Genomic DNA, 12,913 nt, shown 5'->3' on the forward strand with positions numbered 1-12,913 from the left:
TTGCAAATCACTCTAATTTACCTTATTACCACACACACACACACACACACTCATGATTATCTCATTAGATGTAGATAAAAGCATCTGACAAAATCCGACATCCAATCCTAATAAAAACTCTCAGCAAAGTAGGGCTAAAAGGAAACTTCCTTGACCTGACAAAGTACACCTATGAAAAACCAACTGCTAACATCATATTTAATAGTAAAAAACCTAATTCTTTCCTCCCTAAAATCAAGAACAAGGCTAAAATGACTGTTTTGGGTTTGTTTGGTTGTTGGTTTGAGACAGTCTCACTCTGTCGCCCAGGCTGGAGTGCAGTGGCGCTCTCATGGCAGCATCTCCAGGGCTTAAGTGACCCTCCCACCTCAGCTTCCTGAGTAGCTGGAAATACAGGTGCGTTCTACTACGACCGGCTGATTTTTGTATTTTTGGTAGAGATGGGGTTTCTCCATGTTGCCCAGGCTGGTTTCAAACTCCTGACCTCAAGTGATCCTCTTGCCTCTGCCTCCCGAAGTGCTGGAATTACAGGCGTGAGCCACTGCTCCCGGCCTGATCTATACTTTCAATGCAATCCCAGCTAAAATCCAGTAGGTGTTTTTGTGGGGGTTAGGGGGTGTAGAAATTGACTAGTTGGTTCTAAAGTTCATGTGGAAATTCAAAGGACCTTGAATTACGAAAACAACTTTGAAAAAAAAAGTTGGAAAACTTGCACTACTCAATTTCAAGACAAAACGTAAAGCTACAGTAATCAAGAGAGTGTGATGTTGGCATAAAGACGGACAAATAGCTGGGCGCGGTGGCTCACACCTGTAATCCCAGCACTTTTGGAGGCTGAGGTGGGCAAATCACTTGAGCTCAGGAGTTCAAGACCAGCCTGGGCAACACTGTGAAACCCCACCTCTACAATCTCTACTAAAAAAAAAAAAAAAAAAAAAAGAGCCGGCCATGGCGGCAGCATCTGTGGTCCCAGCTACTTGGGAGGCTGAGGTGGGAGGATTGCTTCAGCCCAGGAGGCGGAGGTTGCAATGAGTTCTGATTGCACCACTGCACTCCAGCCTGGGCGACAGAGAGAGACTTTGTCAAAAAAAAAAAAAAAAAAAAGCAACTGAATAAAACAGAGTTCAGAAGTAGGTCAATTCATATATAGGCTATTAATTTTCAACAGAGATACACAGGTAATTCAGTGGGGAAAGAATGGTCTTTTGCAAAAAAAAAAAAAAAAATTGTGCTGAAACAAATGGGTAGTCTTTTTTTTTTTTTGAGACGGAGTCTCCCTCTGTTGCCCAGGCTGCAGTGCAGGCGCATGATCTCGGCTCACTGCAACCTCCCACTTCCCGAGTTCAAGCGATCCTCCCACCTCAACCTTCCAAGTAGCTGGGACCGCAGGCATGTGCCACCACGCCTAGCTAATTAAAAAAAAAATTTTTTTTTGTAGAGATGGGGTCTTGCTATGTTGCCCAGGCTGGTCTTGAACTCCTGAGTGATCCTCCCATCCTGGTCTCCCAAAGTGCTGGGATTACAGATGTGAGCCACTGCTTCCAACCTTCTTCTGAACTTTTTTTTGTGTGTGTGATGGGATCTCACTCTGTCACCCAGGCTGGAGTGTAGTGGCGTGATCTCGGCTCACTGCAACCTCCACCTCCCGGGTTCAAGCGATTCTCCTGCCTCTGCCTCCCTAATAGCTGGGACTACAGGCACCCCCACCACACCCGGCTAATTTTTGTAATTTTAGTAAAGACAGAGTTTCACCATATTGGTCAGGGTGCTTGAACTCCTGACCTCAGGTGATCCACCCACCTTGGTCTCCCAAAGTGCTGAGATTAAAGGCGTGAGCCACCGCGCCCAGCCACAAATGGGTATTCTTTTTTTTTTTGAGACGGAGTCTCGCTCTGTCACCCAGGCTGGAGTGCAGTGGCGCGATCCCGGCTCACTACAAGCTCCGCCTCCCGAGTTCACGCCATTCTCCTGCCTCAGCCTCCCGAGTAGCTGGGACTGCAGGCACCCACCACCATGCCCGGCTTTTTTTGTATTTTTAGTAGAGACGGGGTTTCACCGTGTTAGCCAGGATGGCCTCCATCTCCTGACCTTGTGATCTGCCCGCCTGGGCCTCCCAAAGTGCTGGGATTACAGGCGTGAGCCACCACGCCCGGCACAAATGGGTATTCTTTTTTTTTTTTTTTGAGACGGAGTCTCCCTCTGTTGCCTGGGCTGGAGTGCAGTGGTGTGATCTCGGCTCACTGCAAGCTCCGCCTCCCGGGTTCACGCCATTCTCCTGCCTTAGCCTCCCGAGTAGCTGGGACTACAGGAGTCAGCCACCTCACCTGGCTAATTTTTCGTATTTTTAGTAGAGACGGGGTTTCACCACGTTAGTCAGGATGGTCTTGATCTCCTGACCTCGTGATCCACCCGCCTCGGCCTCCCAAAGTGCTGGGATTACAGGCGTGAGCCACTGCGCCCGGCCACAAATGGGTATTCTTAAACAAAATATGAACTTTGTTTTTTGTTTATTTGTTTGTTTGTTTTGAGACAGAGTTTTGCTCTTGTTGCTCAGGCTGCAGTGCAGTGGCACCATCTTAGCTCACTGCACCTTCCGCCTCCCGGGTTCAAGTGATTCTCCTGCCTCAGCCTCCCGAGTAGCAGGGATTACAGGCACGTGCCACCACACTTAGCTAATTTTTTTTTTTTGTATTTTTAGTAGAGATGGGGTTTCACCATGTTGGTCAGGTTGATCACGAACTCCTGACCTCAGGTGATCCACCCACCTCGGCCTCCCAAAGTGCTGGGGTTATAGGCATGAGCCACTGTGCCTGGCCAAAAAGTGAACTTTGATCTGTACTTCATGCTTTATATAAAAATTAACTCAAGGTGGATTGTGAACTAAATAGAAAACCTAAAACTATAAAACTTCTAGTAGAAAACATAAGGGAAAAATCTTTGTGACCTTTGGTTAAGGAAAGATTTATTAAATATGACCCAAAGTGATTAATTAAACCAACATTTGAGAAATTAGACGTCAATCAAAATTAACATCTGCTTTTTAAAAGACACTGTTAAAAGAATGGAAAAACGAGCTACACTCTGGGAGAAAAATATCTGATAAAGGACTCATATCTGGAATATATAAGTCATTCTCAAAATTCAATAATAAAAGAAAAACCAAAAACATTTAAATGGGCAAAATATTTTAACAGTCTTCAAAAAAATATGGATTGCAAAGGAAACACATGAAAACAAATTCAACACCATTAGTCATGAGGAAAATGCCAATTAAAACCACCATGATATACACATCCATTAGAAGGTCTCAAATGTAAAAGATTGACATTATCAGCCTGGCGCAGTGGCTCACGCCTGTAATGCCAGCCCTTTGGGAGGCCAAGGCAGGTGGATCACAAGGTCAAGAGATTGAGACCATCCTGGCCAACATGGTGAAACCTCGTATCTACTAAAAATACAAAAATTGGCCAGGCGAGGTGGCACACACTTGTAATCCCAGCACTTTGGTAGGCTGAGGCGGGCAGATCATGAGGTCAGGAGTTCGAGAACAGCCTGGCCAACACAGGGAAACCCCATCTCTACTAAAAATACAAAAATTAGCTGGGCGTGGTGGCGAGCACATGTAATCCCAGCTACTTGGGAGGCTGAGGTAGGAGAACCGCTTGAACCCGGGAGGCGGAGGTTGCAGTCAGCTGAGATCGCGCCACCGCACTGCAGCCTGAGCGACAGAGCGAGACTCCATCTCAAAAAAAAAAAAAAAAAAAAAAGCAAAGGAAAAAGATCTGTACTTAAATGTTCTATCAGCTCCATTATAATAGTAAAAAACTAAAAGCAAGAAGTATCATCTATCAACTGAGGAATGGATACGCAAATTGTGGTATATACACAGAATTTATCCATCATCTATTTTGGTGTTAGGTTTATGCCGTACTCATAAAATGAGTTGGAAGCTTTCCTCTTCTTTTTTTTGAGATGGAGTCTTGCTCTGCTGCACAGGCTGGAGTGCAGTGGTGCGATCTTGGCTCACTGTAGCCTCCGTCTCCCGGATTCAAGCGATTCTCCTGCCTCAGAGTAGTTGGGACCCAGGTCCACACTACCATACCTGGCTAATTTTTGTATTTTTAGTAGAGACGGGATTTCACCATGTTGGCCAGGCTAGTCTTGAACTCCTGACCTCAGGTGATCCGCCCGCCTCTGCCTCCCAAAGTGCTGGGATTACAGGTTTGAGCCACTGTGGCTGGCCTCGCTTTCCTCTTTTCTCTACTGTCTGAGAAGTTTATGTAAGATTGGTATTATTTCTTTTTTAAATGTTTAATAGACCTCACCGGTGAAACAATCTGGGCCTGGTGTTGTCTTTGTGGGGAAGTTTGTTTTTGAGTTTGTTTTAGCATTCATCATTTATTTATCCATCATAGTGAAACATCTGTCGTTTGTTTTCCAGCATACATTCTCTGCTAACATCTCTGATTTTCCTCCAGGAATCCACCCATCCTCCTTTTTCAGCCCTTTGCTTCAGGTGGGGCTTTTCCTCCGCCTCAAGAATGGAGCTCAGCCAAATAGCACATCACATTTCTGTGGCTACCGTGACTGCTTCAGGGATGGCTATGTGATCCATTCAAAGTCCTTGGTATGCAATGATGCTTTTTTGTGGCATGCTGAGATAAGGACACTTTGTGTTTCTATTGGATATGAACCTTCAAATATTAGTAACTATGGCTGTGCAGTCAGTTTTCCAATCACATGGAAAATGGAACCAACTCTAAGAAAACACCTTTTTATTTATTTATTTATTTATTTATTTATTATTTATTTATTTATTTTAGACAAGGTCTCATTCTGTTGCCCAGGCTGGAGTGCCGAGGTGCGATCACAACCTACTGCAGCTTTGAGCTCCTGGGCTCAATGAAACCTCCCACCTCACCCTCCTGAGTTGCTGGGACTACAGACGCATGCTGCCACGCCCGGCTGATTTTTGTATTTTTGGTAGAGACGGGGTTTCACCATCTTTCCCAGGCTGGTCTCGAACTCCTGGGCTCATGCGATCCTCCCACATTGGCCTCCTAGAGTGCTAGGATTATAGGCATGAGCCACTGCACCAGGCCAATTCTCCGTTTTCTTTTGTCCAAAAATGTCTTTATTTCCCCTTCATTGCTGAACAGTATTTTCATCAGATACAGGTTACACATTGGTAGTTCTATTGTTTTTTTTTTTTTGAGATGGAGTTTTGCTCTGTCGCTCAGGCTGGAGTGCAGTGGCGTGATCTCGGCTCACTGCAACCTCTGTCTCCCGGGTTCAAGTGATTTTCCTGCCTCAGCCTCCTGAGTAGCTGGGATTACAGGCACGCAGCACCACGCCCAGCTAATTTTTGTATTTTTAGTAGAGACGAGGTTTCACCATGTTGGTCAGGCTGGGCTCGAACTCCTGACCTCATGATCTGCCCGCCTCAGCCTCCCAAAGTGTTGGGATCACAGGTGTGAGCCACTGCGCCTGACCCTGGTAGTTCTATTCTTTCATCACTTGAGAAAGGTGCCACTTCCTTCTGGCCTCATGTTTTCTGATGAGAAATCCACTGTCTTTCAAATTGTTTTTGCCCTATAAGTAGGGTGTCATTTCTCTCAAACCACTTTTGATATTTTCCCCTTTGTCTTTAGTTTTCAGAAGTTTATGTTGGGTCTTGGCTTGGATTTATTTGTATTTATTTTGTCTGTGGTTCACCCAGGTTTTTAGATCTGAAGGTCTATGTCTTTCGTTAAATTTGGGGAATTTTCAGCCTTATTTCTTTTTTTTTCTTTTCTTTTTTGAGACGGAGTCTCACTCTGTCGCCCAGGCTGGAGTGCAATGGCTCTAGCTTGGCTCACTGCAACCTCTGCCTCCCTGGTTCAAGGGATTCTCCTGCCTCAGCCTCCCGAGTAGCTGGGACTACAGGCACCCACCACCACGCCCTGCTAATTTTTGTATTTTTAGTAGAGAAGGGGTTTCACCATATTGGCCAGGCTGGTCTCGAACTCCTGACCTTGTGATCTGCCCAACTCGGTCTCCCAAAGTATGAGCCACCACTTTCAACCATATTTCTTTAAATACTTCTTCAGCTCCCACTCTCTCTGCTCCTTCTCAAATTCCAGTGATGAGAATGTTAGATTTCTTGTTACAGTCCCACAGGTCCCTGAGACTGTGTTCTCCAACCTCCAACCATCCCTGGCCACAGGTCTATTTCCTGCCATTTTTTTTTCTTTTTTTTTGTGAGACAGAGTCTCGTTCTATCTCCAGGCTGGAGTGCAGTGGCGTGAGCTCAGATCAGTGCAACCTCTGCCTCCCGGGTTCAAGTGATTCTCCTGCCTCAGCCTCCCAAGTAGCTGAGGCTACCGGCGGGTGCCACCACGCCCAGCTAATTTTTGTATTTTTAGTAGAGACGGTGTTTCACCATGTTGGCCAGGATGGTCTCCATCTCTTGACCTCGTGATCCACCCACCTGTGCCTCTCAAAGTGCTGGGATTACAGGCGTGAGCCACCGCGCCTGGTCTATTTTCTGCCATTTTTAAAATTTATTTTATTTTATTTTTTCTGAGACAGAGTCTCCCTGTGTCGCCCAGGCTGGAGTGCAATGGCATGATCTCAGCTCACTGCAATCTCTGCCTCCCAAGTTCAAGTGTTTCTCCTGCCTCAGCCTCCTGAGTAGCTGGGATTACAGGCGCCCACCACTATGCCCAGCTAATTTTTATAGTTTTAGTAGAGACAGGCAGGGTTTCACCATGCTAGCCATGCTGGTCTCAAACTCCTGACCTCAGGTGATCCACCTACCTCGGCCTCCCAAAATGCTGGGATTACAGGGGTGAGCCACCCCACTCAGCCCTTTCTGTTGTTTAGACTAATTCCTATTGTTCTGTCTTCAAGTTCATTGATTCTTTCTTCTGTTCCCTTCATTCTGTTGAGCCCATCCATTAAGTGTTTTTATTTTGGTTATTGTATTTTTAAGTTCTAAAATTTCCATTTGGTTCTTATGTGTCTGATTTCTTTGCTGAGATTTTCTCTTTTTCACCTGTTTCAAGAGTGTTTGTAATTGCTTATTGTAACATTTTTATGAAGGCTGCTTTAAAATCCTTGTGAGATAATTCCAACATCTGGGTTGGTGCCTCTTGTATTTTGTCATTCAAATGGACACTTTCCAGGTTCTTGTTATGATGATTTTTTATATTTTGGAGATTTTAGGTATAATGAGATCCTGGATCTTCTTTAAACCTTCAGTTTGAGCAGCCTCCTCTGAAACTACCCCTACAAAGGAAGCAGGGTGCTTCTTCGCCTACAAAGGAGCACAGGTGTTTCTTCTCCTTCCCCATCACCCCTTTTCAAATGTTACCACCCTTCATAGCATCAGATAGATTCCATCGCATGCACCTGCACACATCCAGAGGCGCATTCACAGAGCACTGCATGGAGCTACGTGCACCGATGGCTCGGGAGGCCCCCCTGCTGGTTTTGACTTATGATGTAGTTTTTGCCCTTGGGTGGAGGACACTTTGCAAAAGACACAGCCTCCATCCGTGCACACCCAGCCACCACCACAAGGCTGGGAGGGTGGGGAACAGGGGGTCCTCATTCTTTATTCATAGCCTCATGAACTTCAGGGAGCACAGGCAGCATTAACCCCAGGGGGGTTGCCCCTTCCTTCCTTCCTTCCTTCCTTCCTTCCTTCCTTCCTTCCTTCCTTTCACAAACATATTCGGAAAGTGTATTTCATGACTAGCACTGTGCCAGACACTGGAGATAATAAAGAAAAACAGCACTGGGCCTATAACTGGGAGTCTAGATATACGATATGGAAATGCAGCTGACAATGCAAGGAGCAAGAGGACTCACACAGTGGTGCATGGCAGCTTGCTGTCATTTTCTGGGCACAGAAAGTGCGATGGAAGGGAAGGAGAAGGGGAAAAAGGAAGGATGACAGGACGGGAGGAGGGAAAGAAGGAAGAGGAAAAAAGGACAGGAGGAAGGGAGAAAGGCTTCTGCCAAAAAATTAAAATCAAATTTTTGACATTCTTTTTATTTGCCTTTTTTGAAACAAAATGACACTTGCCAGACACCAGCTTCCTGGCCCATGTCCTGGTCCTTGGTATCCAGATGACAGCAGCGTGATCCTGCTGTGAGGTCCTTCCGTGCCGTCTGATCTGAGTTCCTGAAAGCTGAGAGCCACTCAGGAACTGCTGTCTCTCAGGCCAGCTGGCTGGTGACGGGCTTTTGAAGACTCTGCCCTCTCTCTGCTGGAAGAGCTCCCCAGGGGCCACCAGGAGCCAGGTGACCGCTCTCAGCCTCTGTGAGCTACTGGAGATCACCAGACCTTCCCACACCCCGGGCAGGTGCCAGGGCCTTTAAGGAGGCTTTCTGCTCTGCAGGGATGTTCTGTGGGCTCCAGTATTCTGGTGAGCATCAGCTTATTCTTGGCTTAGTCTTCTTGCTCTATCGCTCCTGCCTCTGTTTTGCTTCTTTTTAGTGATGCCCTGTTTCCATCTTATGAAGAGGGCCTGTAAAATCCAAGCTCTGCACAAACCCCCAGGGGTTGTTAGGGGCACTGGAGAAGGGCTGTGTGTCAGCCATTTGGTTGGATTTTACATCCCTTGGACTTGAATACTTATAATTTAAATTTGAGTCTCTGTCAATGTAACTCTTACATATTTTCTTTTTTAAAATTCCTTTCCCCAAAGTCTAGGGTATATGTAAATATGTTCAGCATCATGAATCTGTTCTGAAATTCTCCTTTCTGTCAAGATTCTTACACAATTCATCTTCATAGATCAACAATAAATCCAAATTGGAGTTCTCTTTATTGCTTCCTCTTTTTGCTTTTCATTTTATAACTAATTCAATATTTATTTGGAAATATTGTGAAATATTTAAAATGTACACAAGGCATATAGAATAATTCAATGAACTACTGTGCATCCACCATCCAATGGAAAAAATAAAACATTATCAGTACATTGGAAGCCCTCTGGGTACCCAGTCCCAGGCTGCATATTGACCTCCCCACAGACAGATAAACACCACCATGAAATTAGGGTTTATAATCATCATACTTCATACCTTTAGTACATATGCTTGTATCTCTATGTAGTATGCAGTGTATTAAGTGGTTCTTGCATTGATATAAAGAGATATGTGAGACTGGATAATTTATAAGAAAAGCAGGTTAATTGGCTCATGGTTCTGCAGGCTATACAGGAAGCACAGTGTCAACATCTGCTTCTGGGGAGGCCTCGGGAAGCTTACAATCATGGCAGCAGACAAAGGGGGAGCAAGAGTAGCAGGGGAGATGCCACACTTTTTAAACAACCAGATCTCATGAGAACTCGCTCACTAGCCTGAGAACAGCATCAAACCATAAGGGATCTATCCCCATGACCAAAACACCTCCCAACAGGCCCCACCTCCAGCACTGGGGAGTACATTTCAACAAGAGATTTCAGTGGGGACAAATATCCAAACAATATCGTTCAGCCCCTGCCCCCTCCCCCCACAAATCTCATGTCCTTCTTACATTGCAAAATATAATCAGGGCTTCTCAATTGTCCCCCAAAATCTTAACTCATTCCAGCATTAACTCAAAAGTCCCAAGTCCAAAGTCTCATCTAGAATGAGTTCCTTTCACCTACAAACCTATAAAATCAAAACAAGTTATTTACGTCCAAGATAAAATGAGGGTACAGACATTGGGTAAGTACTCCCAACCCAAAAGGGAGAAATCAGACAAAAGAAAGGAGCTACAGGCCCCATGCAGGTTCAGAACCTACCAGGGCAGTCACTAAGTCTTAAATCTTCAAAATAATCTCTTTTGACTACATGTCCCACATTCTGGGCACATGGTATGCTGGGTGGTCTCCCAAGGCCTTGAGGAGCTTTGACCCTGTGGCTTTGCTGGGTTCAGGCCCTGAAGCTGCTCTCACAGCTTATTGAGTGCCTGCCACTTTTCCATGTGCAGGATGCAAGCTGCTGGTGTATCTACCATTCTGGGATCTGAAGGATGGTGATCCCCCTTCTCACAGCTCCACTAGGCAGTGCCCCAGTGGGGACTCTGTGTGGGGGCTCCAATCCCACAATTCCCCTCTGCACTGCCCTAGTAGAGTATCTCCATGAGGGCTCTGCCCCTGCAGTGGGCTTCTGCCTGAGCATTCAGGCTTTCCCATACACCCTCTGAAATCTAGGTAGAGGCTGCCAAGCCTCCTTTACTCTTGCAGTCTATGTCTGCAGGCTTAACATCACATGGAAGCTGCCAAGGCTTATGGCTTGCATTCTCCAAAGGGCAGCCCAAGCTGTACCTGGGGTCTTCTGAGCTCAGACTGAAGCTGGGGTGGCCTGAATGTGAGAAGCAGTGTACTGAGGCTGCACAGGGCAGAGGGACCCTGGACCTGGCCCACAAAGCCATTCAGTCCTCCTGGGCCTCTGGGCCTGTGATAGGGGGAGCTGCCTCAGAGACTTCTGAAAAGCCCTAGAGGCCTTTTTCCTATTGTCTTGGATATTAGCACTTGGCTCCCTTTTAGTTATGCAAATGTCTCTAGCAAGTGGTTTCTCCACAGCCTGCTTGAGTTCCTCCCCTGAAAACAGACTTTTCTTTCGTACCATACATCCAGGTGGCAAATTTTCCAAATTTTTATTCTTTGTTTCCCTAAGTTCCAACTTTAGGGCATTTCTTTGCTCCCACATCTGAGCATAGTTCTTTAGAAGCAACGAGGTCACATCTTGAATGCTTTGCTGCTTAGAAATTTCTTCTGCCACATACTCGAAATTATCACTCTTAAGTTCAAACTTCCACAGATCCCTGGGGCATGGACATAATGCAGCCAAGTTCTTTGTTAAGGCATAACACTCAGGACCTTTGCTCCAGTTCCCAATAAGTTCCTCACTTCCATCTCAGACCTCAGCAGCCTGGACTTCACTGCCTATATCACTATCAGCATTTTGGTCACAGTCATTTACCCAGTCTCTAAGAAGCTGCAAATTTTCCCTCATCTTCCTGTCTTCTTCTGAGTCCTCCAAACTCTTCCAACCTCTGCACGTTACCCAGTTCCAAAGCTACTTCCACATCATCAGGTATCTTAATAGTAATGCCCCACTCCTCAGTACCAATTTTCTGTATTAAGCCATTCTTGCATTGCTATAAATAAATACCTGAGACTGGGTAATTTATAAGAAAAGAGGTTTAATTGGCTCATGGTTCTTCAAGCTATACAGGAAGCCTAGTGCCAACATCTGCTTCTGAGGAGGGCTCAGGAAGCTTATGATCATGACAAAAAGCAAAGGGGGAACAAGAGTGGTGGGGGAGGTGCCACACTTTTAAAAAGCCATATCTCATGAGAATTCACTGACTAGCATAAGAATAGCATCAAGCCACGAGGGATCCACCCCACTGACCTAAACATCTCCCAGCAGGCCTCACCTCCAGGTTTGGGGATTACATTTGGTATTAGTCTGTTTTCATACTGCTATAAAGAACTGCCAGAGACTGGGCAAATTATAAAGGAAAGAAGTTTAACTGACTCACAGTTGAGCATGGCTGGGGAGGCCTCAGGAAACTTACAATCATGGCAGAAAGCAAAGAGGAAGCAGGGCACCTTCTTCACAAAGCAGCAGGAAGGAGAAGTGCAGAGCAAAGGGGGAGAGCCCCTTATAAAACCATTAGATCATGTGAGAACTCCCTCACTACCACAAGAAGAGCATGGGGGAAACTGTCCCCATGATTCAATTGCCTCCACCTGGTCTCTCCCTTGACACATGGGGATTATGGAGATTGAAATTCAAGATGAGATTTTGGTGGGGACACAAAGCCTGACTAGATCACATTTCAACAAGATATTTAAGTGAGTACAAATATTTAAACTATATTATGTAGTTTTTTTATGTTTTATACTCATTAGAAATAAATCTTGATATACATATTCTTCTGCAACTTTTCTTACTCAACACATTTTTGAAATTCATGCATGTTAATATATATAACACTAGCTCATGCATTTTCACTGCTGCATACTACTCTCTTATATGACTGTAACATACTTCATGTATCTATTATTCTACAGATGAACATTTAAGATGTTTCCAGTTTGCTGTTGGGATTTTGTTTTGTAATTCAAAGAATGTTGCTATAAACATTCTTTGATCGTCTTTGCATTCCTGGGAAAAGCCCAATGTGGTCATGATGTACTTTTATTTTTATAAGTTACTCTATTTGACTTGAAACTTTACACAGGGACTTGCAGTCATGGGTGGCAGGTGGCCTTTTCCAAGAGTCAGGAACCTCCCTGAAGGGCCATGTATAATTCAAGGGTGGGTAGCATGACCAGCCTGTCATGCTACCTGGCCCCCAACCCAAACCTCTCTGTGTTCCCATCCCCCTCAAAGACACCATTAACCCCTAGCCACAGAGCCCTGCTCACGTCTGGAACAGCCCTTCCCTCCCCAGGTAGGTCACTGCCTTGTGGCTGTGCCTACCTCTCCTCCTATGTCTGTGTCTCAGTCATCTGCTGTAAAGCCCATATTTACCCAGTGTCTATGTTCACATCTCCACCCTGAGGGTGGCTGGAGAACATGTCTCCTACACAGCCAAGTGCTGCTGTGCATATGCATGTGAAGTCCAGCTGCCTGGGATGCCCCCTCTTTGAAGGCTCTGCAGCGATGACTGGGCTGGGGAAGCAAATGCTTGCTGGCCACAGAGCCTCATTGCAAGTTGTTCTTGAACACCTGAACCCTTCCTGGTGCCCACTAGGCACTATGACTTCCTCACCAGAATGTGGCTTTGCCTGGGTGCAGACAGAACCAGCTTGGGATGCTCTTGGCCAAGGGTACTGGGGGCTCTCTGGCCTTTTGCAACTGATCCAAAGATACCCAGAGCCAACTTACCTCAACCTCACCCTTATAGAAGATTCTT

At 45.7% G+C, this 12,913-nt stretch overlaps 1 long non-coding RNA gene across 1 annotated transcript; it reads left to right on the top strand.

Annotated features, from left to right (window-relative positions):
• The first annotated feature begins 2 nt into the window (after window positions 1–2).
• LOC134728790 (uncharacterized) lies at window positions 3–8,808 on the top strand. Its single transcript, XR_010109595.1, has 3 exons — window positions 3–4,627; window positions 7,207–7,313; window positions 8,075–8,808. It is a non-coding gene; the product is annotated as an uncharacterized LOC134728790 (long non-coding RNA).
• The last annotated feature ends 4,105 nt before the right edge of the window (window positions 8,809–12,913 follow it).

This window comes from Pan paniscus, chromosome 14, assembly GCF_029289425.2.
Source record: "Pan paniscus chromosome 14, NHGRI_mPanPan1-v2.0_pri, whole genome shotgun sequence".
Classification (NCBI taxonomy): domain Eukaryota; kingdom Metazoa; phylum Chordata; class Mammalia; order Primates; family Hominidae; genus Pan; species Pan paniscus.